Here is a 27,707-nt window from a genome sequence, read left to right as displayed (position 1 = left end):
TCTCAAAAATGTAAAAATAGCCTTGGTCCCAAACGGACAGAAAATGGAAAAGTGCTGTGGTCATTAAGGGGTTAAAGATGAGTTTATTATTCCAGTGTTTTATACACTCCCTACAGTTCACAACAATTTGGAGGCTCCTCCAGGGCGCCCCATAGTGTCGAGAACTGGCTCTATTTTTACTAACATATCTATATACCTGAGAAGATGAGACCATTTGTATCTCAATCTATGTCTTTTATTAAAGACACTAATGATTTTTTAGAGAAGATTGAGGTTGTCTGGGAATATGGATAAATATATTTTGTACAGCTTGGATATTGTAAATCTCTACACTTCTATACCCCACACTAGTGGTCTAGATGTTATTAAATATGTGATTTTGAGGAGTAATAGATTTACAATGGCACAACAACAATTTATAGTTCAGCTAATGGAGATAATATTATATTGTAACTATTTTCTTTTCGAAGACACTTATTATGTACAAAAACAAGGAACAGCTATGGGGTCTAACGTCGCCCCTATCTATGCCAACTTATTTATGAATGTTTGAGGAAATATTTGTACAGTATATGAAAACAAACTTTTTCTTCTATGTGGCGCCAACTGGTGGCGCTACATAGATGATATTTTCGGCATTTGGTGGGGTGACGTTGTCTCCCTCAATCAGTTTGTACTGGAATTGAATACAGCATCAATAATAATTAAGTTTACAGTATCTTGTAGTGAAGAATCAATCAATTTTCTTGATACTAAAGTGTATAAAGATGGTCCCCTGTTAAAGACAGATTTATACAGGAAGGATACAGATAGGAATAGCCTTTTACATTTTACTAGTGCTCATGCCCCTGCTCTTGTTAAATCACTACCCTATAGTCAGATGATCAGAGTAAGGTGTATGGTAAAGGATGATACTCTGGCATTTAGGAGACTGAAAGAGATGGGTAATAGATTTGTGGAGCGTGGTTATCCTCATGACATGATCCAATAAGTTATTGATAGAGTATTAAAATCACCTAAGGGAAGGGTTAATAATGAGAATTTACGGAAGAAGAATGACCCAGACAGGATGGTTTTAATCTCACAGTACAGTGCCGTGAGTCCAAAAATACAAAAAATTGTTAGGAAGCATTGGCATGTTCTAAGGGAATGTAATCCGGAGGTGCAAGCATTTCATCAGCCTCCCATGCCAGCCTATACTAGACTCCCCAGTTTAAGGGATAGAATTATTAAAGCAGATGTGGGCAGTAGGAAATAAATCTAAACAGGGGTTTATTACCTCAGAAAATAATGGCTGCTTCCCTTGCCTTAATTGTTCTAGTTGTAACAATATGAAAAAAGGAGATTTATTTATTCATCCCCTCACAGGACAGAAATTCAGGATCAAAGGTTATTTTAACTGTAATGCCAACTTTGTAATCTATCTGATTAAGTGTCCGTGTGGGTTAATTTATATTGGTGAGCCAACACAGAGGGTCAGGGACAGAATTATTCAGCATAAATCCAATATTAGAACTAAGGATTTAAATGCCCCAGTTGGGTATTATTTTCTAGATAAGGGCCATACGATTGCTCAATTGAGATTTCAAATAATAGATTATATACAAGTACCAAGGCAGGGGGGGGGGGGTAGCATAGAATTGCTCCTCAAAAAGCAAGAGGCCTTCTGGATTAATAAATTAGACTCCTTAATGCCCAATGGAATGAATAGGGAATTGGTTTACAGTATATTTATGTAGAAAGTGAATATTAATATGTTTGGAAAATGTAAATGTAAAGGTTTTTTCTTAAACACTATCTTTGTTATTCTGGAGATTAGATCTTTGCTGACAACATTTGTGTTGATGTGTTTTTAATTTTAGATTTTTTTATTGTTGTAGGTGTAGGCCACTAGAGGTCAGAAGAGTTAAGAAATTGTGTGTAATTAGAATGTTAATTGAAGAGGTGTGTTTTTACCTGCCTATAGGTATTTAAGTAGACTTGGATATACACATTTTGCATGAACATGACTAAGGGTTTGTAACCCGAAATGCTGTTTCTTTAAAACTTGCTCCCACCCTGTGGAAAATAAAGAGATTCTTTTGAAGATTACCAGTGGTGCTGCTGCAATTTTGTGCTGTATTACTTTGTAGGATTTTTGCAGTAATCCTTTGACAGTGCGCACACTTCTATGGGTTTAGAGTGCTGGATATTGAACTGTTTGTAGCCCTCAAAATAGAGGGCATTGTATTTTTTTATTTACAAAAAGTTGGTGGGAGTGGGGTGTTAGTAGAAAAATGGCACTGAAAAGTGCCTTTACGTTGCGGTCTATGGGAACTGTGTGTTCCCATAGACCGCATTGTAAATATATATGTATATGATTATATACCTATATATTTATGTGTTAATATGTGTGTATACATAGTAACACACAAATGTATATATTCATATACATATATATTTAAAAATACTGCCCATCGCTGAGCTACTTACCACATTCGTGGTTCTGATGCCGCCAGAGACAAGGATCCAATAGGAGCCTATGACAGCGTGCTTCCTAGAAATGTGGACGCAAGCTCGCGTTTGCATTGCAATTAATTTGTAATACCAGCGCACATTATCATTTGCTGGTATTACAATGTGGATCTCTAATATTGCTTGCATTTAAGTGATATTTAGCGCTCCACTTGTAATTTGGCCCTATGTGTTTAACCCCCTAAGAAGCTAAATGCATAGGTAAAGTGCCACAAGAATCCCAGCTAACTAGAAGAACATGGACGTCTGCAGAGGCTTAGATACAAGGTAATCACAGAGGTAAAAAGTATATTAATATAACCGTATTGGTTATGCAAAACTGGGGAATGGGTAATAAAGGGTTTATTTATCTTCTTAAACAATTCAAATTTTGGAGTAGACTGTCGCTTTAAGAAAAGTAGTCAACATTACAATATCTCTACTGTGTTTTAGCTGGGGATGGATTTGGTTCCTGAATGGTTATTTTACCCAAACGATAAAGCGATGTGTGTGCACAGGAGAAGCGCGACTGAACAGGGAGATCTGAAAAGGGAACATGGCCGTGCAATCTGCACTGAAGTGTGTTGTCAGTGTATGAGACATCCTCTCTTGCACTAACATCCTCTCTTGCACTGACATCCTCTCTTGCACTGCACACTTGGTACCAATCATTATCTAGAGCAGTGATTTGCAACCTTTTTTTTGCTGTGGCACACTTTTTTACATTAAAAAATCCTGTGGCACACCACCATCGCAAAATTTTATAAAATCACACATTGTAGCCTAATACAGGATATATATATAAATATATATATATATATATATATATATATATATATATACTGTATATACACACACACATATGCATATATACATACACACACACTGTACTGTCATGCCATGCCTCCTACAAACAATACATTACATATTGACATTCATTCACAAACAATCATAATGATTGTCTGTGAATGAATATCAATGTCATGGTTGTAAATGATGCCTGATGAGCCTGTCACATACCTCCCAATATTTCAAAATTTGAAAGAGGGACACCCTCACACTGTTGTCAGTCTGCCGCGGCACACCTGAGGATCTCTCACGGCACACTGGTTGAAAAACACTGATCTAGAGTACTAATACACCTGACATTAGTACAGTCAAAGGCAGAGACTTACAGCAACAGGAAGGAGGAAGGCAAAAGCAGACAGTAGCTTCTTTGTCCTTACACCACAAATAAATATCAGCCAACTTAGACACATATAAGATAAAATAAGCTTTATATTATGCAGCACATTAAACCAGCCCCTCAGTAGTTGACCCTGCATGACAGTCTGCTTGAGAGACAGCCCTCTGCTGCTGGAGGTTAATAAAACAGCAACATTCGGGGGGGGGGGGGGGGCATTTGCCCTCCCCTCTGACCCCATTCCCCATCCCCACCACTCCCATGCATGGAATACAAAAACAAACTGGAACACATTTTTTAAAATATACTTGATTAAATGCAACAAAGAAAAATCCCCCAAAAACAGGTATGATTTAACAAATCGCAGTTCAAGTGTCACCTTTATGGTTTCCTTCTGAAAATTAGACAGAAATTATAAAGTATGAAATCAGGGTGGAAAATAGACAGACAAATGGAAAAAATAATATTATTATTATTAAAAATAATAAGTATAGTTTGAGCTATAACGATTACTTTCTATCTTATCAGTAGAAATCTCAGTGAGCAATTTGAAGATCGAGTCACTGAGAAACGTTGCGTTCTGCTTTTGAATCACACATTGAATTATTGACAGCTCAGAAATTCAATTCCAGGTTTTTACAACTGATTATTACTGGGATGCCAATCATATTCCAAAAACTCACCAGACAGGATCAAGCGTCTGTATTGTTTTCTCTTTCCAAGTTAACTACAAGGTAACAAGCCATTGTCGCCTCACAATTTTTTTTTGCTTAGGACAACAGTATCTAATATAGCAGGTAGCTGCATAGCTCAGATTCATTCCTAATTGATAGCTCTATAATTTCCTGGTTGGCAATGACACAGGAACCTCCTATACCAAAGTACTGTGCAAAGTCCAAAAATTAAGATAGCAATAGAAAGAAAAAAAGGAGTATTTATTACTTAAAAAAAATCAAAAGATAAACAACATGAACTTAAAGGGACTTAGAAATTAAAAGTTAAAAGAGTGTTGACTAAATAGTATGCCCAGTACACAGCCCATAGAAAGTTCTATTCTTTGCCTGGGTAAATTCAGAGATCAGCACCCAGTCCAGTCATGTCTCTGCACTGAAAGAAAAGACTAAAGCAGACCTTTTTTTCAGTGGAGCTTAGCAGTAACTGTGACACTGTAGTATGGTGGGGCAGCACAGCCCTAGTAGAATATTAACCTTTCATATTCTTTAATGACTTTTTTTTTATCAGAAATGTCATAATTGTTAGGAAAATAGCAAAACACTTTATGTCACACTATTATACCTGTGTGATATGCTATTTGGAGTCTCATCTTTATACTACACATGGATTTACATTTACAGGTTTGTTAAAGGGACAGTAAAGTCAAAATTAAACACTCGTGATTCATACAGAGAATGTGATTTTAAACATACTTCCAAATTGCTTCTTAACATAGAAACATAGATATTGACGGCAGTTAAGAGCCCTAGTCCCAGCAAGTCTGCCCGATATTTCCTAGAAGTATAAACTTATCAAGTTTGTGGATAGCCTTATGCTTGTCCCAAGCATTCTTAAAGTCCCCCACATTATTTGTCATTACTAACTCTTGTGGAAGTTTATTCCATGAGTCAATCACCCTTTCTGTAAAGAAGTGCTTCCTCAAATTACTCCTGAATATACTACCCTTCCGCCAGAGGCGTAACTAGAAACCACAGGGCCCAGGTGCAAGAATCTAAGAAGGGCCCCCCACCACCCCTCCCCCTCCAAAAAAAGGTGAATTTAATAAAAAAAAAATTTTTTACATTTAACACAGAAAAAAATTTGAATCAGATTACATGTCTGCAAAAGGAGGTACCCTGTGCCCACAGTCTGTGAGATGGTCTGACCCCCTATTGCTGTATATAGTGACACTGTTTAACCCACCAGTACTGTATATAGTGAGTTAGTGACACAGTCTGTAATCTGCCGGTGAGATGGCTGGCCTGACGCTACCTGCCCAGTACTTTATAAAGTGACCACAGTAGTCAGTGACATGGTCCACCCCCCATACTGTATATAGTGGTACTGTATAGTGACACTGTTTACCCCCTGCCCGCCCATGCTGAAGTAACAAGGTCTGTAATTTGCTGGTTCCACAAACATAAACAAACACACACATACATGCATAAATACACACACAGTCACATACATACACACACACATAAACACCAATGGGTAAAACAGAAATACTAACCCCTGTAGCAAATGCCTCTACCAATACATCCAAGCATTCTGCTGGCCTTACTCGCTGCATTACTACATTGTTTACTAAATTTTAAATTACTAATACTAATCCATAAGTCCCTTTCCTCGTTTGTATCAGTCAGTAAAGTGTCATTGAGTCTGTAATTAACATTTGGGGTTTTCTTACCTAAATCCATAATTATACACTTGCTGTGTTAAACTTTAGATCCCAGTCATTTGTCCAATCCTCCATCTACTCTATTACACATTTTTATATCATCTGTAAAGAGACATATTTTCCACTTGTTTCCATTTTTTGTAGCTTCCCTTCATGTAGACATTCTATCTTCACAATCTTTTTTGAAAACAGTACAGAAGTAATCAACATTTGTTTTGTTTTCTTGGTATCCTTTATGTAAGAGAAAACCTAAGCAGGCTAATAGAAGCTTAGAAGTGTTCATATGTGTTTAGTACTCTATGGAAGCAATGCTTGCAACTACAGTATCTCACAAAAGTGAGTACACCCCTCACATTTTTGTAAATATTTTATTATATCTTTTCATGTGACAACACTGAAGAAATTACACTTTGGTACAATGTAAAGTAGTGAGTGTACAGCCTGTATAACAGTGTATATTTGCTGTCCCCTCAAAATAACACAACACACAGCCATTAATGTCTAAACTGTTGGCAACAAATGTGAGTACACCCCTAAGTGGAAATGTCCAAATTGGGCCCAAAGTGTCAATATTTTGTGTGGCCACCATTATTTTCCAGCACTGCCTTAACCCTCTTGGGCATAGAGTTCACCAGAGCTTCAAAGGTGTCCACTGGAGTCCTCTTCCACTCCTCCATGACGACATAATGGAGCTTGTGAATGTTAGAGACCTTACGCTCCCCCACCTTCCGTTTGAGGATGCCCCACAGATGCTCAATAGGGTTTAGGTCTAGAGACATGCTTGGCCAGTCCATCACCTTTACCCTCAACTTCTTTAGCAAGGCAGTGGTCATCTTTGAGGTGTGTTTGGGGTCATTATCATGTTGGAATACTGCCCTGCGGCCCAGTCTCCGAAGGGAGGGGATCATGCTCTGCTTCAGTATGTCACAGTAAATGTTGGTATTCATGGTTCCATCAATGAACTGTAGCTCCCCAGTGCTGGCAGCACTCATGCAGGCCCAGACCATACACTCCCACCACCATGCTTGACAGTAGGTAAGACACATTTGCCTTTGTACTCCTCACCTGGTTGCCGTCGCACATGCTTGACACCATCTGAACCAAATAAGTTTATCTTAGTCTCATCGGACCACAGGACATGGTTCAGGTAATCCATGTCCTTAGTATGCTGGTCTTCAGCAATATGTTTTGCAGGAGTTATTTTGAGGGGGCAGCAAATTTACACTATTATACAGGATGCAATACAGCAATAAAATAATGCCCACTCCCCCTGCAATAAAATGATGCCCCCAGCAAAAATAATGATGCCCCAGCAATAAAATGATGCCCCAGCTCCCCTGCAATAAAATGATGCCCCCAGCAATACAATGAAGCCCCCAGCCCCACTGCAATAAAATGATGCCCCCAGGCCCCAGCCCCCTGCAATAAATGATTACCCCAACCCCACTGCAATGATGCCCCCAGCAATAAAATGATGCCCAGTCCCCCTGCAATAAAATTATGCCCCATCCCCACTGCAATCAAATGATGCCCCCAGCAATAAAATGAAGCCCCCAGTAATAAAATGAAACCCCCTGCAATAAAATAATGCCCCCACCCCCCTGCAAAAATAATGATGCCCTAGCAATAAAATTATGCCCCAGCTCCCTGCAATAAACTGATGCCCCCAGCCCTTGCAATACATGTATGCCCCCAACAAAAATATGATGCCCCCAGGCCCACTGCAATAAAATGATGCCACCAGCAATACAATGAAGCCCCCTGCAATAAAATGATGCCCAGCCCCCTGCAATAAGATGATGCCCCTGCAATAAAATGATGCCCCCAGCCCCCTGCAATAAATGATAACCCCATCACCACTGCAATGATGCCCCCAGCAATAAAATGATGCCCAGTCCCCCTGCAATAAAATGATGCCCCATCCCCACTGCAATAAAATGATGCCCCCAGCAATAAAATGAAGCCCCCAGCAATAAAATAATGCCCAGCCCCCTGCAATAAAATGATGCCCCTAGCAATAAAATAATGCCCAGTCCACCTGCAATAAAATGATGCCCCCAGCCCCTCTGCAAAAAAATGATGCCCCAGCAATAAAATTATGCCCAGTCCACCTGCAATAAAATGATGCCCCCAGCCCCTCTGCAAAAAAATGATGCCCCAGCAATAAAATTATGCCCCAGCTCCCCTGCAATAAAACAATGCCCCCAGCCCCTGCAATAAAATGATGCCCCCAACAAAAATATGATGCCCCCAGCACCCCTGCAATAAATGATGCACCAAGCAATAAAATGAAGCCCCCAGCCCCCCTGCAATAAAATGATGCCCCAGCCCCATTGCAATAAAATAATGCCCAGTCCACCTGCAATAAAATGATGCCCCCAGCCCCTCTGCAAAAAAATGATGCCCCAGCAATAAAATTATGCCCAGTCCACCTGCAATAAAATGATGCCCCCAGCCCCTCTGCAAAAAAATGATGCCCCAGCAATAAAATTATGCCCCAGCTCCCCTGCAATAAAACAATGCCCCCAGCCCCTGCAATAAAATGATGCCCCCAACAAAAATATGATGCCCCCAGCACCCCTGCAATAAATGATGCACCAAGCAATAAAATGAAGCCCCCAGCCCCCCTGCAATAAAATGATGCCCCAGCCCCATTGCAATAAAATAGTGCCGCCAGCCCCACTGCAATATAATGATGCCCCCTGCAATAAAAATATGCCCTCAGGCCTCCCTGCAAAAAAATTATGCCCCCAGCACAATAATGATGCCCCAGCAATAAAATTATGTCCCATCTCCCCTGCAATAAAATTATGTCCCCGACAAAAATATGATGCCCCCAGCAATAAAATGATTTCCCTCCCCAGCCCCCCAACAATAAAATTAATCCCACTACAATAAAATTATGCCCCAGGCCCCCCTTCAATTGCCCCCAGCAATAAAATAAAGCCCCCCCCCCCTGCAATAAAATGAAGCCCAGCCCAGTAAAAAGAATGTCTTCCCAAACTGTCTCAGGAAAACAATAAGTTCTATAAAATAACTTCACCAGATCATTTTTGCCTATTTGTCATATTTGTTCCTCTTTTAAATAGTTTAGCTTCTGGATACATTGTATGGCCTTTTTAGTTGGATTAAATCTCTCTTTTGCAGAGAGAAACCAGTTACTGTGGTAACAGGAACACTCAAAAAATACCTAACCCCATTTGCAATTCAGCCAAATTGTTTGTAAATTACTAAGGGACAAGTTTGGAAACTTGTTCAAATCACTAAAATGACAAACATACCAGAGAACCAGGTAAAAAGAAAAAGGAAAAATAAATAGGTAAATAAATAAATAGAAAAATAGAAAAAATATTAATTGAGAAAATCATTTCATAATCTACTATAACATTATTCTTTTTAAATCAAAGTACTCTGGTGAGTATTTAATAGTTTATAATGTTCTGGTATAATCACAAAAACATATATTTTAAAATTGTGCTGAAATAGAGTATATTTTATCTGGACATTACTAGGAAAGCTGTACATAGTTTTCATACTATTCTTTTTAAAACTTTTATTTTATTTAGTTTTTTTTAAGTTTATAACATTTTCTCTCTCAGCTACAGTCTTCCCTAAAGTATGGAGGTTTAGCATTCCAATAAAATAACAAATCAATCAAAGTTACATAGTAAAAACTACACATCAATAACAAATCAACATGCTACCAGTGTGTATGTGTGTGTGTGTATATATATATATATATATATATATATATAACACATAGAAACACCCAGCACTCACCAGCTAGCTCACAGCTAAGATAAAATCACAACTGGAAAGGTCAGTCACCGCATCTGGCCAAATGGGAAAGCTCAGGCACCACGTCAAGGTCCTTTCCATCGCCTGAGTCCCTAACACAGCCACACCATCATGTGAGCTCACAAAGCCAAACAAACTGAGAACAAAGAAGGGGTGCACAGGTGGCTGTAATCACCCATAGAAAATACAAAACATGGAAGGGAACTGCACTCCAAGACCGGATCAGGTACACATCCTGTGACTCAGTAACATCCAGCCCTGGGTGCTAAATAGCACTCCAAAAAAGCTGTGATGTCACCAGAGCCACAGGCAGTTAACCCCAGTCCGGAATGGGTGCAAGAAACAAGGGAGATTACAAATAAAAAGTAATACAACACATAAAAACACCCAGCACTCACCAGCTAGCTCACAGCTAAGATAAAATCACAACTGGAAAGGTTAGTCACCGCATCTGGCCAAATGGGAAAGCTCAAGCACCACGTCAAGGTCCTTTCCATCGCCTGAGTCCCTAACACAGCCACACCATCATGCGAGCTCACAAAGCCAAACAAACTGAGAACAAAGAAGGGGTGCACAGGTGGCTGTAATCACCCATAGAAAATACAAAACATGGAAGGGAACTGCACTCCAAGACCGGATCAGGTACACATCCTGTGACTCAGTAACATCCAGCCCTGGGTGCTAAATAGCACTCCAAAAAAGCTGTGATGTCACCAGAGCCACAGGCAGTTAACCCCAGTCCGGAATGGGTGCAAGAAACAAGGGAGATTACAAATAAAAAGTAATACAACACATAGAAACACCCAGCACTCACCAGCTAGCTCACAGCTAAGATAAAATCACAACTGGAAAGGTTAGTCACCGCATCTGGCCAAATGGGAAAGCTCAGGCACCACGTCAAGGTCCTTTCCATCGCCTGAGTCCCTAACACAGCCACACCATCATGCGAGCTCACAAAGCCAAACAAACTGAGAACAAAGAAGGGGTGCACAGGTGGCTGTAATCACCCATAGAAAATACAAAACATGGAAGGGAACTGCACTCCAATACCGGATCAGGTACACATCCTGTGACTCAGTAACATCCAGCCCTGGGTGCTAAATAGCACTCCAAAAAAGATGTGATGTCACCAGAGCCACAGGCAGTTAACCCCAGTCCGGAATGGGTGCAAGAAACAAGGGAGATTACAAATAAAAAGTAATACAACACATAGAAACACCCAGCACTCACCAGCTAGCTCACAGCTAAGATAAAATCACAACTGGAAAGGTTAGTCACCGCATCTGGCCAAATGGGAAAGCTCAGGCACCACGTCAAGGTCCTTTCCATCGCCTGAGTCCCTAACACAGCCACACCATCATGCGAGCTCACAAAGCCAAACAAACTGAGAACAAAGAAGGGGTGCACAGGTGGCTGTAATCACCCATAGAAAATACAAAACATGGAAGGGAACTGCACTCCAATACCGGATCAGGTACACATCCTGTGACTCAGTAACATCCAGCCCTGGGTGCTAAATAGCACTCCAAAAAAGCTGTTATGTCACCAGAGCCACAGGTTGTTAACCCCAGTCCGGAATGGGTGCAAGAAACAAGGGAGATTACAAATAAAAAGTAATACAACACATAGAAACACCCAGCACTCACCAGCTAGCTCACAGCTAAGATAAAATCACAACTGGAAAGGTTAGTCACCGCATCTGGCCAAATGGGAAAGCTCAGGCACCACGAGCTAGCTGGTGAGTGCTGGGTGTTTCTATGTGTTGTATTACTTTTTATTTGTAATCTCCCTTGTTTCTTGCACCCATTCCGGACTGGGGATAACTGCCTGTGGCTCTGGTGACATCACAGCTTTTTTGGAGTGCTATTTAGCACCCAGGGCTGGATGTTACTGAGTCACAGGATGTGCACCTGATCCGGTCTTGGAGTGCAGTTCCCTTCCATGTTTTGTATTTTCTATGGGTGATTACAGCCACCTGTGCACCCCTTCTTTGTTCTCAGTTTGTTTGGCTTTGTGAGCTCGCATGATGGTCTGGCTGTGTTAGGGACTCAGGCGATGGAAAGGACCTTGACGTGGTGCCTGAGCTTTCCCATTTGGCCAGATGCGGTGACTAACCTTTCCAGTTGTGATTTTATCTTAGCTGTGAGCTAGCTGGTGAGTGCTGGGTGTTTCTATGTGTTGTATTACTTTTTATTTGTAATCTCCCTTGTTTCTTGCACCCATTCCGGACTGGGGTTAACTGCCTGTGGCTCTGGTGACATCACAGCTTTTTTGGAGTGCTATTTAGCACCCAGGGCTGGATGTTACTGAGTCACAGGATGTGTACCTGATCCGGTCTTGGAGTGCAGTTCCCTTCCATGTTTTATATATATATATATATATATATATATATATATATATATATATATATATATATATATATATATGAAAGAAGATATTTTAGGTTAAAAACGTTTAAAACTGTAAACCTTACTTGCATTCCAAGATAACAAATGCTTTAAAAACACGTACAAATAGTTTCAATAGTTTCAAATTTTAATAAATCGAGAGGTATAGAAAAAAAGGGCTGTCAAACAGAATAAAACCTTTATATATTTCTTTATTTTACTCTGACTCTTTTAAATTGATTTGGTTAAATTAAAGCACTTTTACTCTTTGTAAGACTTGCTAAACCTTTAAAAAAAAGAAATGTCTACAAATCTTGCAGAAACTGGCACTACATTTTCACTAAAACCTTTCATGTAGGGTGTTATTAAAATAATAAACACAAAAAGTTCTTGTGAACTGCTGGTGCAATACCGCACCCTGCAGATTCGAGGCCAATCGGCCACTAGCAGGGGGTGTCAATCAACCCGATTGTATTCGATAGGGTTGATTTCTGTCCGTCGCCTCAGAGCAGGCGGACAGGTTATGGAGCAGCAGTCTGCACGGAGCTTGATGCCCCCTATGAGGCATCAAACATGAGGCATCAAGCTCTGTATGGAGCTTGATAAATTGACCCCATAATCTTGAATATAATCACTTATAATCCCTTCCAGGATCTTCCCCACTACCAATGTCAGTTTTACTGGTCTAAATCTTCCTGGATCAGCCTTGCTTCCCCTTTTAAAAAGTGGCACCACATCAGCTTTACACCAGTCCTGGGGTACTATTCCCAAGGATAATGATTCTTGAAAAATTAAGAGTAGAGGTTTGGCTATGACAGTGCTAACTTCCCTTAGAACCCTTGAACATATCCCACCTATGTTTTATTTACCTTGATATTATCTAGTTTTTACATTTTTTCCTGATATCATCAAGAGATAAACCAGTTATTGTTCTTGCTTGTATGTTTAAGTTTATTTTAATATCTCTGACTTTGGTTCCTCTCTTGTGTAAACTCAAGATAAGAAATATTATAGCACCTCAGCCTTCCACTGTTCATACTACCCTTCTCACATTTTAATGTACCTATATTTTCCTTCTTAGAATTTTTGCCATTTATATACCTGTACTTAAAAAAACTTTTACAGTTTGTCTTAAAATCCTTTGCAATTAATCTTTCATTTTCAATTTTAGCTAAACTTTTTTGCATGCTTTCTTACATTCCTTAAATATATTTGGAATGATGTATTTGTTCTATTTTATTTGGATGCCCTATGTTTTTATCCTAATTTCTCGTTTGTTTTTAGCCAAACTGGCTTGGTATTATTTATTTTACTTTTATAACTATGTGCTGTGTGTTGATATGTATAGCTATTTAACAAACTACATATCCTCTGTGTTTTTATTTGAGAATATTTTGGCCCAATTTATGTAATTTATCGATTATTTAATTATTTTTTTAAAATGAATTCTTGGTTGAACCTTTGTCATATTCTTATGGAAAGTGATTTTCTTTTACTTTTATGTTTGATATTATTTCTGTATGATTTGATTGCACTAAATCCAGTATATTTCTAGACTCTTCCATTAATTGTGATATGAATTAGTTGCATTGCTAGTTTTAATTTACATTTATTTTACAGTAGTTAAAATTTCCCAGAATTACAACACAGGTAGCCTTTCCTATTTGCATAAGCAGTTGAGTTTCCTCCATGACGCTAATGTTAGGAAGTTAGTATAATTCCCCACATCTTTATTTCAACCCACAGTGTCTCTGCATTATCACATATATCATTCTAAATATCTTCCCTTACAAAACGTTGACATGAAACCCACATTTTTTTCTTCCGTGATTCAGACAGAACATGCTATTCTACACAACTTTCCAAGTTACTTCTATTATTTAATTTGTTTTGTTCTCTTGGTATCTTTTGTTAAAAAAATGCATAGGTAGACTCAGGAGCTGCTGATTGGTGCCTGCACATAAATGCCTCATGGTATTGGCTTCCAGTAGTGCATAGCTGCTCCTTACACAGAGGATACAAAGAGAAGGAAGCAAATTAAATAATAGAAGTAAATTGGAAAGTTGTTTAAAATTGTATTCTCTATCTGAATCTAGAAAGATAAATCTTAGGTTTCATGTCCCTTTAAGGTCAGGATTAATTTACATGCAAATTCATCCTCCCCTTTTATTACTCCTATCCCTCCTAAATAAAGTAGAACCCTCTAGGTTTAGGTGCCCAGCCATGTAAATCATCCCACCAGGTTTCAGTTATGCTGATAATATCGTATTCATCCATTGTTATTGTTTATCAGCAGTACTTTTCACATTATCCTTTTGGTGAAATACTGTCCTACACTATACTTAAAGGGACAGTCAACCTAAAAAATGTTCCAACTATTTTAGATAATGTTTGCAACGATTAGTTCTGCAAACTGTATACCAATCTTAGGGTTTATTTTTATTTTACAGGCAACTTTCTATTTATTTTAACTAGATAGAATAGTTATTAAATAGTTATTAACTATTTAATAGCTTCCTAGTTAAAATAAATACAAATATACCTGTAAAATAAAACCTAACCTAAGTTACAATTAAACCTAACATTACACTATAATTAAATAAATTCCCTAAACTAAATACAATTAAAATTTTTTATCTAAAGTACAAAAACAAACAAACACTAAATTACAGAAAATAATAAAATAATTACAAGATTTTTAAACTAATTACACCTAATCTAATCCCCCTAACAAAATAAAAAATCCCCCCAAAATAAAAAAAGCCCTACCCTACACTAAATTACAAATAGCCCTTAAAAAGGCCTTTTGTGGGGCATTGCCCCAAAGTAATCAGCTCTTTTACCTGTAAAAAAAAATTACAACCCACCCAACATTAAAACCCACCACACACACAATCAACCCTACTCTAAAACCCACCCAATCCCCCCTTAAAAAAACCTAACACTAACCCCTTGAAGATCACCCTACCTTGAGAAGTCTTCACCCAACTGGGTCGAAGTCCTCAACAAAGCCTGCAGAAGTGGTCCTCCGAACAGGCAGAAGTCTTCATCCAGACGGCATCTTCTATCTTCATCCATCCGGCACGGAGCGGCTCCATCTTCAAGACATCCGACGTGGAGCATCCTCTTCTGACGATGGCAACTGAAGAATGAAGGTTCCTTTAAGTGACGTCATCCAAGATGGCGTCCCTTCAATTCCGATTGGCTGATAGAATTCTATCAGCCAATCGGAATTAAGGTAGGACAAATCCTATTGGCTGATGCAATCAGCCAATAGGATTGAAGTTCAATCCTATTGGCTGATCCAATCAGCCAATAGGATTGAGCTTGCATTCTATTGGCTGATTGGAACAGCCAATAGAATGTGGGCTCAATCCTATTGGCTGATTGCATCAGCCAATAGGATTTTTCCATCTTGGATTTTTCCATCTTGGATGACGTCACTTAAAGGAACCTTCAGTCTTCAGTCGCCATCGTCAGAAGAGGATGCTCCACGTTGGATGTCTTGAAGATGGAGCCGCTCCGTGCCGGATGGATGAAGATAGAAGATGCCGCCTGGATGAAGACTTCTGCCTGTTTGGAGGACCACTTCTGCCGGCTTTGTTGAGGACTTCAGCCCGGTTGGGTGAAGACTTCTCAAGGTAGGGTGATCTTCAAAGGGTTAGTGTTAGGTTTTTTTAAGGGGGGATTGGGTGGGTTTTAGAGTAGGGTTGGTTGTGTGGGTGGTGGGTTTTAATGTTGGGGGGGTTGTAATTTTTTTTTACAGGTAAAAGAGCTCATTACTTTGGGGAAATGCCCTGCAAAAGGCCCTTTTAATGGCTTTTTGTAATTTAGTGTAGGGTAGGGCTTTTTTTATTTTTGGGGGATTTTTTATTTTGTTAGGGGGATTAGATTAGGTGTAATTAGTTTAAAAATCTTGTAATTATTTTATTATTTTCTGTAATTTAGTGTTTTTTTTGTACTTTAGATAATTTTTTTAATTGTATTTAGTTTAGGGAATTTATTTAATTATAGTGTAGTGTTAGGTGTAATTGTAACTTAGGTTAGGTTTTATTTTACAGGTATATTTGTATTTATTTTAACTAGGAAGTTATTAAATAGTTAATAACTATTTAATAACTATTCTATCTAGTTAAAATAAATACAAAGTTGCCTGTAAAATAAAAATAAACCCTAGGATAGCTACAATGTAACTATTAGTTATATTGTAGCTATCTTAGGGTTTATTTTACAGGTAAGTATTTAGTTTTAAAATGGAATAATTTATTTAATGATAGTAATATTTATTTAGGTTTATTTAAATTATATTTAAGTTAGGGGGTGTTAGGGTTTGGGTTAGACTTAGGTTTAGGGGTTAATAAATTTAATATAGTGGCGGCGACGTTGGGGGCGGCAGATTAGGGGTTAATAAATGTTGGTAGGTGGTGGAGGTGTAGGGGTGGCAGATTAGGGGTTAATAAATATAATGTAGGTGGCGGTGGTGTAGGGGACGGCAGATTAGGGGTTAATAAGTATAATGTAGGTGGCGGTAGGCTCCGGGAGCGCCGGTTTAGGGGTTAATAACTTTATTTAGTTGCGGTGGGGTCCGGGAGTGGCGGTTTAGGTGTTAATACGTTTATTTAGTTGCGGTGGGGTCTTGGAGAGGGGGGATAGGGGTTAATAACTTTTATTTAGGTGGAGGCGGTGTAGGGACGTCAGATTAGGGGTTAATAAGTATAATGTATGTTTCAGCGGTGTAGGGGGGGCAGATTAGGGGTGTTTAGACTCGGGGTACATGTTAGGGTGTTAGGTGTAAACATTCCCATAGGAATCAATGGTATATCGGGCAGCAGCGAACATAAGCTTTCGCTGCTTTCTGACTCCCATTGATTCCTATGGCATCCGCCACCTCCAGGGCGGCGGATTGAAAACCAGGTACGCTGGGCCGGAATAGTGGCGAGCGTACCTGGTAGATATTTGATAACTTACAAAAGTAGTCAGATTGTGCCGAACTTGCGTTCGGAACATCTGTAGTGACGTAAGCATCGATCTGTGTCGGACTGAGTCTGGCGGATCGTATGTTACGTCACAAAATTCTACTTTTGCCAGTTTGTAGGGTTTGATAACTAAGGCGAATCAGGCTCGCCACAAATACGCTGCGGAATTCCAGCGTATTTGCGGTTGACGCCTTGATAAATAGATGCCATAGTGTGAAAGTAAAAATAGTTACTAGTTCATCTTCGGCCGTTTTGAGATGGCCACTTGAGCCCTCCTACCCAAGCGTCATACTGATCTTGTACTCATCTCCACCATGAAACTACTCAAATCCTGCGTGGTCCAGCGATTTGCGCATGCCGTTTATGCTGAAGAGGGATGATTCAGTAAGGAAATAAAAATGACAATATTTTGTGGAAAAAGAAACCCTCCTTCTCCATATAGTTAAAACATGCTGAGAAATCTGTCTATTATTATCCCGTATACCACACTTTTCACGCACCCTACAAAATAAATAAGCACAATAATCTATTATCTTCTTTTTCAACTGTGGGAATTGTTTTTACCTTTTTTTACATTATTAACGTATAAATAAGATACATTTTTATAATTATAGTGATAATATAATTTCACTTTGTTTTTCCGATTGCTGCAGGTTTGGGGGTGTATATATGAATAGACTACCACTGCGTGCTGCATATTTATTACCGACTTGAAGATATTTACTAAAGTAATACTTATCATTATACTTATCATTATACAATATGCTCTCTTGATGTTGTGCTATATTGTATTATAAAGAGAAAATTTGTATTCAGTAAGGAAATAAAAATGACCGCTCAGAATCATGGTGGTTCTTGTATGCAGCATGCAGACATGGTTAATATGGTTAACATCAGTTTATTTAACTGCTTTACAAACATCCATTCAAGGATAGATGTGCTGAGCAATAGGTGTACCACCAATTACTTTATACATAGAATAAGATTAACAGAATATCTCTAAGAGACTCTACACCTGTTTCAGCTGCAGTAACTAAGTGTGAGAATATCCTGATATATTAATATGCAGTAGTGGACCCCTCCTATAAGTGGTATAAAGGTTAGGGTTAAATGCTAGGCACTTATGAAATGAGCCACCACGTAATTCACACTGTCCTAATTGTTGAAATGATAGCATTAAATATCCAGGTTACTGTGTAATAACATACGTTTGGGTCATAAACATAGTAGTTAGCCGAATTTTTTCTCACATCCAGATCGGAATGATATGCTAATAAGCTGCCTCCACTTAAAATCTAATATTAGGATCTACACTGTGCTACTCAATCAATAATAATTTTTCAGACACACCATATGCTGACTATATATTTGTCAAGTTGGCGTTATTAATTTAATTTATGGCCAGTGTTCTCGATCATTAAGAAAAAAGTATCGATCTTAGTATCTATTACAAAGGTAACCTTATAACCATATATACCGTACATCGTGTTCAATTGAACATTTGTCATCTATTAGAATGATTGTTTAGCGCTACAAGGCACTTTTCCCTTCTGACTGACCTGAATATTCACAGACCTTACTCTATTGTTAATACCTAACTGTGTTGTATATAGGTCGTATTATAGACCGCTATCTAGCCAGGCTGTTACTCAAGTACATGGGGATAGGCATTTTCGTTATAGTGTTATCGTCATAACACTCAAGCATCAACATACACTTTCTATGCCTAGCATCATATATTAACGTCTGCCGTTTTCAACTGTTGTAACCTCAGGCTACACTAACTCAGTTCTATGGCAAACTACTATGTTTATGGCCCACACGTATGTTATTACACAGTTACCTGGGTATTTAACTCTATAATTTCAACAATTAGGACACTGTGAATTACGTGGTGGCTCATTTCATAAGTGCCTAGCATTTAACCCTAACTCTTATACGACTTATAGGAGGGGTCCACTACTGCATATTAATATATCAGGATAGCCTCGCACTTAGTTACTCCACCTGAAACAGGTGTTGAGTCTCTTAGAGATATTGGGACCCATTTATCAAGCTCCAGACAGAGCTCTGGGGCCCGTGTTTCTGGCGAGCCTGCAGGCTCCCCAGAAACACCAGTTATGAAGCAGCGGTCTAAAAACCGCTGCTCCATAACCTGTCCGCCTGCTCTGAGACTTCGCCGCAATTCAACCCGATCGAGTATGATCGGGTTGATTGATACTCCCTTGCTGGCGGCCTATTGGCCGCAAATCTGCAGGTCTGTCAGATCAAGTCCGACAGACCTTTGTTAAATAGGCCCCATTTTGTTAATCTTATTCAACGCATAAAGTAATTGGTGGTATACCTATTGCTCAGCACATCTATCCTTGAATGGATGTCACCTATAAATGTAATTTATAATTGTGTGTTTTTCACCAATTTTAATTAATTTTACCAATTTTAATTAATTTACCAATAAAGATTATTATTTTTATCTTGGATTTCTCATGCCACACTTCTCCTATTTCTTGAAAGGAATGAGTGCTTGAAGGTGTATCCTGCCCAGCTATGTGCTGGAATTGTTAATATTATGAGCAGCAATGCACTACTGGGAGTTAGCTGCTGATTGGTGGCTACACATATATGCCCCTTGTCATTGGTTCACCTGATGTGCTCAGCTACCTCCCAGTAGTGCATTGCTGCTCCTTCAACAAAGGATACCAAAAGAATGATGCAAATTTGAAAATGGAAGTGAATTGGAAAGTTGTTTAAAATTGTTCTGAATCATGCCGCAAACAATTAGGAACAGATATAAAACAGGCAATAAAGTAGACTATCCAAACAAGATTGTGTGGGTTTCCATACAGCCTTGTTTACACAAACTCTACTTTATTTTCTAGTTTATGGGCAAGATTTATCATTGCTATTCTCCAATATTTGCGCGTAAAAATTGTGCACGTGTATAAATGCCCCTATTTATCACTCAATGTGCCTAAAATTCTCCTACTCTGTACCCATTCTCCTTGTCACACAAGTGATCCAAAAAAGGTTTAAAATTAGATTTATTTAGTTCTACGTCCTATAGTACTTCTCAATAATTCTACTAGTTACACATTTATCATTTATTTTCTCCTATAGCGGACTGACCGTTCTCCTGTAAATCCATGCATTAAAGTTCTCCAAACTACTGTGGAGAACCACTTTAGAAATCTAATCTCTACCATTTGTAGAATCAATGTTAGAAAAAAAGGGCTCAACAAGGCACAAAAATAATATATAATGAATGCTATTATAATGTATACTGTAGTGCAAAAATATATATATGTTGGAGCGATAACCTATTCCCCCCATAGAAGTTATCTTTGTATCTTATTTGAAAAAACAGGAATGAAAGCTTAGGAGCCAGCCTATATTTGGTTCAGCACCCTGGATAGCACATGCTGATTGGTGGATACATTTACCCACCAATCAGCAAGCACTACCCAGGTGCTGAACCTAAAATGGGCCGGCTCCTATGATTTCATTCCTGCTTTTCAAATAAAGATACCAAGAGAATGAAGAAAAAATGATAATAGGAGTAAATTATTAAGTTGCTTAAAATTGCATGCTTTATCCAAATCATGAAAGAAAAAAACTTGGGTTTAGTATCCCTTTAATGCAGAATATCAATACATTGTTATCATATATGCTGCACTGTGTAATGATGTTGAGGGTTCATATGCTAAAAAACAGAACAGGCTGCCCTGTATAATGATGATAGGTGGCTATTAGGAATGGGCGAAAGTTTGCAACATTTGAAAAATGAAACAAATTTTAACATTTCTAATTTTGAATGTTTGTACAACATTCTAACACTCATTTAATGTAATAGTATTTCTAATGCTTTCTTTAAATGTAATATTTGACTCTACTTTTTCTAATAAATCGATTAAAAAAATTATGCAATATTTGAATTCGAAAAATTCAAATCAATATATACAGTATGTAATGGCATTTCTAATGCTCTCTTTAAATGTAATATTTAAATCATGCAATATTCAAAATAGAAACAATAAAAGTGATATATCTGTAACTATTATGTACCAATTTACTAAATTCCCTACCACATGAACTAGAATGGAATAGTATTAGTTATATTAAATGTTACATTCGAAATTTCAAATGTGGATATTCAATCTAATTATGAACATTCAAAACTAAAGTAACATTCGAAAACCGGAAATAACATTTGATTACCAATTTTTTATGGATTTTAATTTTTATCAACATTCGATGGTCCAAAATGAATGTCCACCGGACTATTTTTTCTACCAAACGAATTAATACTTTTAGCACATTCGCCAATGCCTAGTGCTTATACACTGAAGGTATACACCTGTGCAACATAACCATGCAGAACATTTAAACACTGAAAATGTTCATGCTGCTCTGTATAATTATGCCAAGTATCTATACAGTGAAATAGCACATGTTGTGCTGAATAATGATTATGGCTGTCTATACACTTTACAGTATCAGTATGCATGTAGACTGATAATAGCCTTGTGGTACCGCACAATTTTAACTTTAGATAGAATATATTTATATATATATATATATATATATATATAGATCCTTAGGGAAAGGGCACTCTCACCTCAAATCAGTCAATATACCAGGGTGTCCAGCTTGGTAAATATGTAATCCAAAAAACCCACGAACAGCAAGCAAATAAGTGGGAATCGTCACTCTCTGGATTTTCACAACAGTGTTTTTAATGTGATGTTTCAGGGTAGTTAACCCCTTCTTCAGACAACAAAAATACAGTGATAAAATGCCATTTATACTCACAAACGAGCTGCAAATAAATGGTGGCCCTGCACATGTGAACGACAAGGAGGACAAGCATTTCACATGACACCTCACACCCCCAAGGTTGCCTTGGCAACATCATAAACAAACAACGTAATGTGTTTCAATAGTGTAAAATATGTGATCACAGTGACAAGTTTATATGTATGATATTAGGAATACATCTTGGGATCGATTTAAAAGCATATAGTGTTTAGATTCCAACTAAGGAGGATATAGGGAAAACTGCATTATTATATTCCAATAGTAGTCAAAACTTGTTACAGAAACCACAGTCTAATTTTGAGCTCTGAAGAAGGGGTTAACTACCCTTAAATGTCACATTAAAAAAACTGTTGTGAAAATCCAGAGAGTGATGCTTCCCACTTATTTGCTTGCTGTTAGTAGGTTTTTTTGATTTTATATATATATATATATATATATATATATATATATATATATATATATATATATAAATATATATATACATACATACAGTATATATATATATATATATATATATATATATATGTGTGTGTGTATAAATATTCAGCATAATTTTGCAGCACCGTCAGTGTATTGGCACCCATCATAAATATATAGGGCAGCCTGTTCTGTTTTTTAGTGTATATACCAGACATAGTGCAGGATAAGATAGTACAGTAACTTTGCAATGAGATATGTCAGCCAGATGCTTCCAGCTGTTCTGGATAACTGGCATTTTCTGCCTCCCTATTCTAGCCATTATGCCACCACAAATGGCCCCTATTATGATTCCCAAGTAAGGAAGGAAAGAAAGAAGTATATACACAAAAAAAGTCATACACCAAATTTGCACCCTCCCTGCAGAGGCACGCTAAGGTGGTTGCCTAGTCTGCCTTTATTGTAGCACCAGCCCTGCACAGGTGACACCTGAGACTGTCTAGATATGCTCTGATTAACGTAGCTGTGTTACAAAAAGAAAGCATAGAGAAAGAGTTGTATTTGTAAAAGGGACTTGAAAACCAAATGTTTGATTTGAGATGTAGGTATAGCATATAATTAAAAAACATTACAAATAGACTCAGGAGCAGTAATGCACTACTGGCAGCTACCTGCTAAGCGGTGGCTGCACATATACGTCTATTGTTATGGGCTTGCAAGATGTGTTCAGCTAGCTCCCAGAAGTGCATTGTTGCTCCTTCAACAAAGGATACCAAGATAATGAAAAAATTTGATAATAGAAGTAAATTTAAAAGTTATTAAAAAGTATCTGATTCATAAAAGAAAAAAATAGGTTTTGTGTCCCTTTAACAAGTAATTTTTTATTGTACACTTTGCATGAATCATGGACATTTAATTTTGTCCCTTTAAATAGCACAAGAACATAACAAGCAAAGGGATACATTACAGCTATTTTAAAAATCTTGTATGATCAGTATCACCTACAAGTAAAATAAAATGATCCTGTTTTTATAGCCTCTTATATACAGTACATTATAAAAATATTTCACTATAACCTGTGATCATGTTTCTTTTCATTGTACAGTTTGGTGTACACTACTGAATAAAAAGAATGCTGATTAAAGGGACATGGTATATATCAACAATTAAGGACTGCATTGCAAAAGATCTGGTTACAATTAAATGTTTATATGCTTTTAAAGCTGTCATCTTGTTTGCAAAATTTGCATTGTTTTGCAGTTCTGAGAAATACCCCTTGAAAAGTAAGTTAATGTTAATTAATTTGCTGTAGCCGATTAAAGACATAGACAAAGAAACCAAGCAATCATTTTGTAGTTTGTTGTAGGGTCAGAGTCCTGAAATCTCAAGTATACTCTTTATCCTTTCTGGATAAGTGGAAAAACCACAATTTTCTGAGTTCAGCAAATTGAGAAGAAAACAAACAACAGTAAAACATGTGAACAATCTAAGCAGAGGTGTAGAGTATAGGCACAGACACACTTACAACAAGATAGCAAATCAGAAAAATCACTAACATATCAAGGTCTATATAAAGAAGCTTAACATTGGACAAGATACAACATTCTATTTTATTTTACACCGTCTTTCACTAAAACTAAATATTTCAATTCATCATATAGTAGAGCAGTGTTTTTCAACCAGTGTGCCGTGGCACACTAGTGTGCCGTGAGAGATCCTCAGGTGTGCCACGGCAGACTGACAACAGTGTGACATATTTTTTAAACTTTGCTTGTTTTTTACTCCCAGTGCAGGGGTAGTTTGTAGGAGGCATGGCATAACAGCACAATACATACAGTATGTGTGTGTTTGTGTGTATGTGTATATATACATGCTGTATTAGGCTACAATGTGTGATTTTTTTTAAATTTTGGGATGGTGGTGTGCCACAGGATTTTTTAATGTAAAAAAGTGTGCCACGGCAAAAAAAAGGTTAAAAATCACTGTAGTAGAGTGACACAATGATTGGTAAAGCTGGAAAAGCTGTTTGAAGAGTCTCACCCACTGACAGTGCCCTCTAATTTTGGACATAAACCCAATAGGTTAGATTTATTATGGTTTTAAATAACATTCAAAAAAGACAATTAACTGTTATTACTATAAAGATATCTCACTAACGTATGAGGAAGTCTTTCAGACTCTAGTGAATCATCTTCATAGATTTACATAAACTAGATTTGTTTTGCTTCTTTTTTTTTTTTTTAGTAAATCTTAATGAATATAGACTAGTGGCACTTACTGAGTTTTTCTCCATATCAGTTCTGCCCTAATACATCTGCTCACCTTGTGTCTCCTAGGGGCACCTGTGCTTTGCCAACACTAAGCTCGTCTTCTGTACTGTCATTGATGGGTTTCAAGAAAGAGCAGAGGGGGAGGGACGAGAGTGAACAAGCTGGTTCTGTAAGTTATGGTTCCTGCCCTATATATGACTCTGCATTACACGTGTTAATATATAAATACAACTGAAGAGGGTTTGTGAGCCTCACACATATAATAATGATCAACCCAGCACCCAGCTCTGTATAGAAAGCTTAAAGGGACACTGAACCCAAAATTTGATTCAGATAGAGCATGCAATTTTAAGCAACTTTCTAATTGACTCCTATTATTAAATTGTCTTCATTCTCTTAGTATCTTTATTTGAAATGCATGAATGTAAGTTTAGATGTCGGCCCATTTTTGGTGAACAAACTGTGTTGTTCTTGCTGGTTGGTGGATAAATTCACAAACCAATAAACAGGTGCTTTCTATGGTTATGAACCAAAAAAATAGCTTAGATGCCTTCTTTTTCAAATAAAGAAAGCAAGAGAACGAAGAAAAATGTATAATAGGTGTAAATTAGAAAAGTTGCTTAAAATTGCATGCTCTATCTGAATCACAAAAGAAAAAAATTGGGTTCAGTGTCCCTTTAAGTCCTTAGGGAGAAGATTCTGGGCTAGAAGCCAACTAAGTATCTGCTTTTAAAAATACAGTGAGTGTTTAAGTTACCTCTTTCCACTCACTTAGCAGAGTACATTGACAACAACTTAAATGATTTGTGTAACACCCTATGAGCCTATCCTTCAGTTGCTTTGTTCCTGGTTAGGTTACACATAGGGCTCCAGTAGCCTCTGGCTGCCAAACCAGAAACTCCAAGGAGCGTGTATGCTGGGAAATCATGGGAAAAGCTTAAAATAGGAAAAGTCAGCTTGCATCAGCATAGTTATAAAGATGGTTGGTTGCATATTGACTGGTAATCCATAGTATATAGCATAACACCGTGCCTAAGTGTGCCTATCAGATTATTTTAGATTATTATCTATTCTCCCTCTCTCTCTCTTTATCTATCTATCTATCATCTATCTATCTATCTATCTATCTATCTATCTATCTATATTTATTTTACAGGCAACTTTGTATTTATTTTAACTAGGTACAATAGCTATTAAATAGTTAATAACTATTTAATAGCTACCTAGTTAAAATAATTACAAAATTACCTGTAAAATAAATCCTAACCTTAAATAAATTAACTACAATTATCTAAAATAAAATACAATGAAATAAACTAAACTATAGTACAAAAAACAAACAAACACTAAATTACAAAAAATAAAAAAATATTACAAGAAGTTTAAACTAATTACACCTAATCTAATCCCCCTAATAAAATTAAAAAGCTCCCCAAAATAATAAAATTCCCTATCCTACACTAAATTACAAATAGCCCTTAAAAGGGCCTTTTGCGGGGCATTGCCCCAAAGTAATCAGCTCTTTTACCTGTAAAAAAAAGAACAATCCCCACCTCCAACATAACAACCTTATTCCTTTAATTGCGAGGTCAATTCTATTGGCTGATCCAATCAGCCAATCGGATTGAACTTCAATCCGATTGGCTGATTAAATCAACCAATCGGATTTTTCCTACCTTAATTCCGATTGGCTGATAGAATCCTATCAGCCAATCGGAATTTGATGGATGCCATCTTGGATGACGTCATTTAAAGGAATATTCATTTGTCGTTAGTCGTCGGCCTAGAAGTATGCTCCGCTCCGGAGGTCTTCAAGATGGAGCTGTTCCTCATCGGATGGATGAAGATAGAAGATGCCGCTTGGATGAAGACGTCTGCCGGTCTGGATGTCCTCTTCTGCCTGGATAGGATGAAGACTTCTGCTGGTCTGGATGTCCTCTTCTGCCCCATCGGATGAAGACTTCGGCCCGGCTGGGTGAAGACGGCTCAAGGTAGGGTGATCTTCAATGGGGTAGTGTTAGGTTTTTTTAAGGGGGGCCGGGTGGGTTTTAGAGTAGGGGTGTGTGGGTGGTGGGTTGTAATGTTGGGGGGGGGATTGTTCTTTTTTTTACAGGTAAAAGAGCTCATTACTTTGGGGCAATGCCCCGCAAAAGGCCCTTTTAAGGGCTATTTGTAATTTAGTTTAGGATAGGGAATTTTATTATTTTGGGGGGCTTTTTTATTTTATTAAGGGGCTTAGATTAGGTGTAATTAGTTTAAACTTCTTGTAATATTTTTTATTTTTTGTAATTTATTGTTTTTTTTTGTACTATAGTTTAGTTTATTTAATTGTATTTTATTTTAGATAATTGTAGTTAATTTATTTAATTAATTTATTGATAGTGTAGTGTTAGGTGTATTCGTAAGTTAGGTTAGGATTTATTTTACAGGTAATTTTGTAATTATTTTAACTAGGTAGCTATTAAATAGTTATTAACTATTTAATAGCTATTGTACCTAGTTAAAATAAATACAAAGTTGCCTGTAAAATAAATATAAACCCTAAAATAGCTACAATGTAATTATTAATTATATTGTAGCTATCTTAGGGTTTAATTCATAGGTAAGTATTTAGTTTTAAATAGGAATAATTTAGTTAATAATAGTAATATTATTTAGATTTATTTAAATAATAATTAAGTTAGGGGGGTGTTAGGGTTAGGGTTAGACTTAGGTTTAGGGGGTAATAAATTTAATGTAGGTGGCGGCAGTGTAGGGGGGTCAGATTAGGGGTTAATAAATTTAATGTAGGTGGCGGCGGTGTAGGGGGGTCGGATTAGGGGTTAATAAATTTAATGTAGGTGGCGGCGGTGTAGGGGGGTCAGATTAGGGGTTAATAAATTTAATGTAGGTGGCGGCGGGGTCCGGGAGCAGCGGTTTAGGAGTTAAACACTTTATTTAGGTGCGGCGGGGTCCGGGAGCGGCAGTTTAGGG

At 37.6% G+C, this 27,707-nt stretch overlaps 1 protein-coding gene across 1 annotated transcript in view; it reads right to left on the bottom strand.

Annotated features, from left to right (window-relative positions):
- The window catches only part of CARD14 (caspase recruitment domain family member 14), a 170,691-nt gene extending 145,830 nt beyond the window's left edge, over positions 1–24,861 (bottom strand). Inside the window, exon 1 of the mRNA XM_053706463.1 lies at positions 24,787–24,861. The gene's annotated coding sequence lies outside the window, so the exon portion shown is untranslated. The remainder of the gene's footprint in view (positions 1–24,786) is intronic.
- Positions 24,862–27,707: the final 2,846 nt, after the last annotated feature.

Source organism: Bombina bombina, chromosome 1, assembly GCF_027579735.1.
Source record: "Bombina bombina isolate aBomBom1 chromosome 1, aBomBom1.pri, whole genome shotgun sequence".
Lineage (NCBI taxonomy): Eukaryota > Metazoa > Chordata > Amphibia > Anura > Bombinatoridae > Bombina > Bombina bombina.
This window is presented reverse-complemented; position numbering and strand designations above follow the sequence as displayed.